Source organism: Mastomys coucha, unplaced genomic scaffold, assembly GCF_008632895.1.
Source record: "Mastomys coucha isolate ucsf_1 unplaced genomic scaffold, UCSF_Mcou_1 pScaffold16, whole genome shotgun sequence".
NCBI lineage: Eukaryota > Metazoa > Chordata > Mammalia > Rodentia > Muridae > Mastomys > Mastomys coucha.
This window is the reverse complement of record NW_022196898.1, coordinates 60,485,330-60,493,593: the sequence shown is the minus strand read 5'-3', so window position 1 is coordinate 60,493,593 and position 8,264 is coordinate 60,485,330. Positions and strand designations below refer to the sequence as shown.

Here is an 8,264-nt window from a genome sequence, read left to right as displayed (position 1 = left end):
AAGGAGTACACACAGTGGGACTGATTGCTCTGGCAGTGTGTGTATAGTGGAGGATTGCAAATTCGATCGTCAATGGGAGGAGAGGATCTCAGCCCTGTGAAGGTTCTGTGCCCCAGTGTGGGGGAATGCCAGGGCCTATAAGCAGGAGAGGGTGGGGTGTCAGGCATGGGGAGTGGGGAGGCAGCTGGGGTTTGTTTTTGTTGTTTTTGTTTGTTTCTTTGTTTTTTAGAGGGGAAACTGGGAAGGGAGAAATTTACATGTAAATAAAGAAAATATCTAATAAAAAATGTTTAAAAAAAATAAAAAATAAATAAACTTTTAAAAAAGAAAAATTCAGCTACTAAAAGTATGTTAGATTTAGTTCTGTTTGATGTATACTATCCTAAAAACAATCCTGAATATTTAAACAATATTTTTCTCCTGAATCTAATAAAATAGAATGTTTTCCTTTTTATTGAAAATATATTATTCTCCCATGCAATGTATCCCAGCCATAGTTCCCTCCCCTGCACTCCTCCCAACTCCCCCTCAAGCACCCTCCCCACCCCCCAGATCCTCTCAGTTGATCCATCAGTTTCCTTTTTAGCAGTTCTCCAGGAGACAACAAGATAAAGCAAGATACAAGAAGACAAAGCAAATTCCCTTATATGGAGTCCAGACAAGCAACTCAAGAGGAGTAAAAGAGTCCCAAGAACACAGAAAAGAGTCAGAGATACACATGGTCCCATTTCTTAGGAGTCGCACAAAACACCAAGTTCATAGCTTCAACATATGTGCAGATGGCCTGGTGCAGACCTGTGCAGGCCAACTCTTTGCTGTTTCAGTCTCTGTGAGACTCTATGAGACCTGCTCAGTTAATTCAGTGGATCATTTTCTCATGATCTCCTCCCTTCCTCTGTGGAGTTCTACTGATCTCCAAGGTGAAGGGCCTGACAGAGACCTTTAATTTAGACTCTTTCTCTACATAATGTCTGTCTGTATGTCTCTGCCACCACTTTCATCTATTGCCAAGGAAGTCTCTCTTAAGACAGGATAGGACACCAATCTATGAGCATAGCAGAAAATTACATAAGGTCAGGACAACGTGCTGGAGCTGGCTTTCTTGACAAGAGTGACAAAGATCTAGCTCATGTACTCAGGCTTGTTGGAAAACAACTTCATTTGCTAAGCCAACTCATTATTCATTGGTTTCATTTATTTATTTATTTATTTATTTGTTTGTTTGTTTATTCTTTTATTACGGTCCATATTTTATCCCCATGTCTGTCCACCCTATGACTGTTCCTCATCCCATACCTTCTCCCCTCATCTCCACGAGGATGTTCCCATCCCCTCACCCCAACTCCAGGACACCTCCCCACACCCTGGGGCTCCCAGTCTCTTGAGGATTGGGGTGCATCTTCTCTGAGTACAAACCCTGTAGTCCTCCACTGTATATGTGTTTGGGACCTCATATCAGCTGTTGTATGCTGTCTGGTTGGTGGCCCAGTATCTGAGAGATCTCAGGTGTGGGTATAGGTGAGTTGAGATTGATGGGCTTCCTATAGGGTCACCCTCAGCTTCTTCCAGCTTTTTCCTAATTCAGCCATATGGGTCATCAGCTTCTGTCCTTTGGTTGGGTGTAAATGTCTGCATCTGACTCTTTCAGCTGCTTGCTGGGCCTTTTGGAGGGCAGTCATGATAAGCCCCTTTGTATGAGTACTCCATCAGAAATAGCATCAGGCCTTGGTGCCTCTCTTTGAGTTGGATTCCAATTTGGGTCTGTCACTGGATCTCCATTTCCTCAGGCTCTTCTCCATTTATGTCCCTTCAGTTCTTTCAGGCAGTAATAATTATGGGTCAGAGTTTTTGACTGTGGGATGGCAACCCCATCCCTCATTTGAGGCCCTGCTTTTCTGCTGGATGTGGGCTCTACAAGTTCCCTCTTCCCACTGTAGGATTTCTTTTATTTTTTATTTTTTATATCTGAAAAAACTTTACTTATTATTTATCATCTATCTATCTATCTATCTATCTATCTATCTATCTATCTATCTATATGTCAATAATCTATCTCTCTACCATCATTTACCTATCTATCTTGATTTTTTTGTTGTTTCTTTGTTCTTCAAGACAGGGTTTTTCTGTGTAGCCCTGGCTGTCCTGGAACTCACTCTGTAGACCAGGCTGGCCTTGAACTCAGAAATCTGCCTGCCTCTGCCTCCCAAGTGCTGGGATTAGATGCATATGCCACCACTGTCCTGCCTATCTTGTTTGTCAAGACAGGATTTTTCTGTGTATTCTTGATTGTCCTGGAACTTATTTTATAAACAGGCTGGCCTTGAATTCACATAGATTCCAGTGCTATGTTTTTTGTTTATTGTTTGTTTGTTTGTTTATCTGCTTGTTTGTTTGATTTTTCGTGCACTTCACTATTATTAATGATTGGCTAAATGAAATACTCCTCAAATATATTGGTCATTGATGGTAAGGTTATTAATTTCCATTGATGATTTTTAACTGTACTTTTATTTTAACCAAATATAAATTTGACCAATTGTAAAATGACACCGCACTTTTCCACTTCCATTGAGACATACAAGGCTCTGAAAAGTAAAATACTTATTTTTAGTGACATAGATGTCATGTGTCTTAGAGAATTACTTAGACAAGTATAGCACCATTTTAGTTCTGTTCATGAATGTTTAATATAAATTCTTTAGAACCATACCTGGATGGGTCTAATGTTATTTTCAAAAACTGTAATTTGTGGGGTGGGCAAAATTCCTGTGTTTTTTTGTTACACATTGCTTTTTGCTATCAAATCAGCTTCATTTGTTGACACACATAGCTTACTTTTAAGTCTATGTATGATAGGGTACTGCAGAGAAACAGCATCAACATGAAATACAATACAGGTTGTTAAAGTGGTTTGTAAGCAGAAGTTGGCTTACAAAATTACAGAAACTGTCAGTTTTATATTCTACAAAGGCGAGGCTCAGGAAGTATGTTGGGCAAAACATAGATAAGAAACTCAAAAAGTATGTATGCCATGGAAATCTGTCAGGGAGAATCCTCATACTTGGAAGATATTCAACTCAATATGTACAGTTGGGTGCATAAAATAAAGTTATTAAATCTATTACATGCTAATTGTTTTAAAATACTGTCTCAAACATATAGAATAAAATTTAATGCAAATTACTGACCACTCCATTTCCAGTAAATTTAGAATATAGAATTCATTATTATTGAGGCAAGGAAGACAAATGAAAATAATCTCTTCAATTCTATTAATAAATAGTCAGTTTATATGTTAATTTAGAAAGATGATCTCTCTTGTCACCTTGATTCATTCATTCCCATTCACCAACCTTTGTAATTTGTTGTTTTGTTCTAATAGTTACATTTTAAAAAAGTAATCATGAACCTATCAAAATGCTACACAAATGTAAGCTCGGTGAATTCTTAATCATTTAGAGTTAGAGTTTTTTCTAAATATTTGTTTTATTTTTAATATGTGTATGCATATGTGTCTTTACATACTGATTTGCTTGTCAGGATAGGTGCTTGCAGAAAGCTCAGGTGTTGAATTTCTTGGATTAGGAGCCACAGGCTAACCTACGTGCTGCAAGCTAAACTCCAGTCCTCTGGAAAACCAGTGTGTACCCTTGACCACTGAGTCATTCTCCATCTCTGTTTTTCATAAGTTTAAATATGCAGATTTTAAGAATAATTTCTGAGGTATTGAATTCCTTTAACATTAAGAAAAAGGGTAGTAGTAGGTCTGCCAATGCTGAACTTATAAATTGCTGGCTTAACAACATGTAAATTATCACATTTTATTAATTAGAGGTTTGGATTTTTCTTTAGATGAATGGAAAAGCACATACTTTCATTTATTTAGGAATCTTAGAATTTAGGAATCACTATATCAATTCACTGGCAAGCAGTCCCTGCAATGGTTCCTTTTTCTAAACCTCAGTAAGTGTTTATATTTATTAAAATCTATGGGGCAAAAAAAAAAAATAAGAAGGTAATGGGTTCATTAAAAATTTTAGGAGGCCACATGAGTAGCATCTTAAAATATGCTTAAAAGGTAGGAAAAACTTGAATATTTAAAGGAAAAGTTACTTTTTTATCAAAAGTTGAGACTTTGAAGTTGGGGATAGAAATGAGCTTTTAATCCAGAACACACATTTCTTGCCTCCAGGAGAGAAGAACTCAGACCTATTTTAAATCAATTCTGTGATGCAATTTCCCATTAGAAAGTTAAGTTTGATTTCTTCTATGACTTCTGCTATGCTCTAGTGCCTATATTTTCTAATCATGTGGGCATATGAAATATACTTCCACTACATCTTCAGTGTATCAGCCCTTCCTTATCATTCTTACTGACAGAGCCTTCTCACATAATCCAAACTAGTCACTAGTCTCAAGATAAGTACTTTATATTAAAACATTCTATAAAACAAACACATGTTTCAGGTAAATTTAAAAGTATTAATTGCTGGATTGATGTCTACATTCTTAATCAGTAGGCAATATACATGTATTGTTTGAATTTAAATTTTAGAAATAGATAATTTAAGGCTAATTGTCATAATTTAATGTTAACAAAGCACATAGATAAGTACTTTATTGAGAACTGGAAATACTTGAGAAGGATGGTTAGTCACTCCTGAAATTATATCTTAAGTTTTCATAACTCAACTGTTGACATCTTCATTTGATGCCTATTCTCCTGTCTAGAAAACAAATTATTTTCTGTGACTCATATTTTCTAACTCAATATTTAGAAAAAAATTAAGAAATGCACAAATAGTTTATTTTATGGTATATTCTTTTAGATTTAATTCACAATGCTTCTATGAGTATTTTTTCTGTTCATTATTGTATATATGATAAAATTGTTTGTACCCCAGAAAAATTTGGCCAAATTGGTTACAGAGCTAGTTATTTTGTCTTACTTTACTGGTGAAGGCATAATAGAGACTTTGTACCACTTCACATATACTAAGCCACCACATATTTCACAGAGAATTATTGACCAAAGATTTTAATAACAAAACACTACAGAGAGCATGTATCCTTGTTCTTGCTTTCATAATCATAAATCCTTCCCAGCATATATTTCCTAAGGAAAATGTTGCAAAGGACTGGTTATAGACACTGAACCACATGAAGGTATAATATCAAGAAAGACCTGGTTAAGTTCTTCCTATTTGTTTAGTGATAGTAATGTTTTCAGAGTATTTTATTATCAAATGTTAATTCATAAGAGGGAGAGATATCTCTCATGACTTGGAAAAATAATGTATAAGTATCATAAAATACTAAACTGTATTTAAATTATCACATAGAAACTATTTTCAAATGTTTTCTAAGACTAGTGTTTCATAAACTCTCCTCTCAAGAACTGTATCCTCTTTATCATTACACTGTGGGGTGGAAAAAAATAGCAAGCTCAAGAGTAAATGAATCAGAATTTTGTAAAATATTTCTTATTGTATAATATAAAAATGAAATTAGCAGAATAATTTTCATATATCATTACTATCATACTTTTATTTATTGAGATTATAATTATATAATTTCTTTACTTCTCTTTACTCCCATCTACACCCTCCCACCTTGCTCTCTTACAAATTCAGGGCCTCTGTTTTCACTAATTCAATATATATATGTATATATATATATATATATTTATATATATATATATATACATATATATATATATATGTGTGTGTGTGTGTGTGTGTGTGTGTGTGTGTGTGTGTGTATGTGTGTGTTTCATTGTCACTAGTGTGAAATCATGAAACCAAAACTCAACATTAGAATTATAAAACACTTATACATGACTATTAATCCAAAGATCTAGGAATATAAATAATATGGCTGGAAATGTGCTAGTTTCAAAGAAATGGAATCAAAACATAGTTGCATCAGACTTGCACACTAGTGTAGGCAAATTAATTAGCAGCAGTATTGGTAGATAGAGAAGGCTACCTCACATTGCATGGGGAGGTGGTCTAAATGTGATTGTAAACTACTTGCTTCACGACTCCTTTACCTCCCTTCTAAGTTATATACCTATGTTCTAGGTATTATCAGTATGTCATCCTATATCGTTCTAAATAACTTATTATCTACTAGAATAAGGCAGTTTTTCTTTATTGCCACAAAACTCTTAATAAAATATGACTTAAACATGAACATAGCCATTCCAAACTACTCCTTATTTCAGACATGAATCTATGAACATCAGAAGGCCACTTCAAGTTAGGTAATTAAGTTGTATTGTGAAGGGATTGATGACTTATAGTGACATTAAACAAGAACTGTGCTTCTCCTGGGCATGACTAATGACTACTTAATAAATACAACTCTGACTTTAGAAGGAAGCAAAGGCACATTAGGGTTAGATGTAAAACAAAGAATGCATCTCCTATCTTTCAAACTTGGCTTTACTATAAATGGCTGTCTGTATAAACACACAATCTCAAGAATCTAATGTGACATTTCCAAAGGAGATTAAAACAAAATTAGAAATTTTGGTTCAATAAAGCCTGAAAGAATTATTGAGTACTCCATGTGAATATTTTTGTTAGGGAAAAGATAAGTGCACAAAACAATCAATTCACTTATTTAGAAAAATAATAATACAAAGTTTGCATTGGTTAAAATATGCAAGCAAAATCTGAATTTCGGTGTCAATTAAAAAATAAAACACCTTCAACTTACTCAGAAACAACTCTTTCAGTGTAATGAAGAGAAGGAACATATGTCCCCAGGTAAATGTCCTCACTGATCCTGACAGAGTGGGCAAAACAATTTAAAACAAAACAAAACAAAACAAAACAAAATCACAGTTTTATAAAACTGCAACAAATAGATTTAAAAGTTAGATGTAAGAAGTGTTTAAAGATGGACCCAAAGCAGTTGCCTTTGTTCTCTTTTCTGTTTTTGCAAGATGGAGGGTGAAAAATCAGAGAAGCTTGATACAAAGGAGAAGAAACTTGCAGCCAAGAAGGCTGGTGGTGTTGCTGCTGCTGCTGCTAGTGCCCAGGCCGCTGGTGCAGCCAAAAAGGGTGACGCTAAACTTAAAACATCCAGAAGTGGAAACCCCATTGCAGTCAAAACTCTGTCCTGTTCAGAGGAATTGTCAGGTACTCCAGATCTGCCATGTATTCCAGAAAGGCTTTGTACAACAGGAAATACTCAGCTGCCAAATCTAAGGTTGAATAGAAGATAAAGGATAAGAAGGTCCTTGCTACTATCACAAAAACACTTGGTGGAGTCAATAATGGTGGTACCCAGATAGGAAAGCTTCAAAAACTGCCTAGGAATTATTCTACCAAAGATGAGCCTCTGAAGATGCTGAACCATTGCAAAAGCCCTTCATGTGAGAAGGCTGTGCTCCAGCATTACTCCCAGGACTGTTCCGATTATCCTCACTGGATGCCACAGGGGCAAGACAGTGGATTTCCTGAAGCAGCTGGACAGCAGCTTATTTCTTGTGTCTGGACCTCTTGCCCTCAACAGAGTTCCTCTGTTTTTATCAGCAAGTTAAAATCCCCAAACGCCTGACTGATGCTTACTTCAAGATCAAGCAGATGCACAAAGCCAGGCACCAGGAGGGTGAGATCTTAGACAAGGAGAAGGAGAAATACAAGATTACAGAGCAGCTCAAGGCTGATCAGAAGAGTGTGGACTTAGAGATTTGGCCAAAGATTAAAGCTGTTCCTCAGGTCCAGGGTATGTGCCATCCCAGGTCACCCTGATAAACGGGATGTATTCTCACAAACTGGTGTTCTAAAGTGCTAACAACCCAATTAAACAGCTTCACATGTTTTTTTTAAAAAAAGTGTTTAAAAAGGTTGGATAGATGGCTTAAACATGTACTAATTAATGTTTCTGAGGTTGTAGCTCTGGTTGCCGTCAGTCATAGCCACTCCTATCGGCTGCTCACTCCTTTATAACTTCAACTCCAAAGGATATGACACCATTTTTTTGGCCTCTATAGGTACTACACTGACATAAATAAATCAGTACACATATGCACATAATAATAAAATATAAGTTTTAAAATAAAGCTGTGTACTTAGTACACAACTTCACTTTTAATGGAATTATTCAGACTGAGTGTGGTGTTTTGAATGCTAGGCCATATGGAGTGGCTCTATTAGGAGGTATGGCCTCATTGCAGGAGGTGTGGCCTCATTGCAGGAGGTGTGGCCTCACTGCAGGAGGTGTGGCCTTATTGAGGAGGTGTGGCCTCACTA

General features: G+C 36.0%; 1 long non-coding RNA gene and 1 pseudogene across 1 annotated transcript in view; both read left to right on the top strand.

Annotated features, from left to right (window-relative positions):
• Window positions 1-8,264, top strand: part of LOC116094268 — a 46,541-nt gene that overhangs the window by 18,566 nt on the left and 19,711 nt on the right. The gene's annotated exons all lie outside the window — the stretch shown is intronic.
• Window positions 6,953-7,798, top strand: LOC116094267 (annotated as a pseudogene).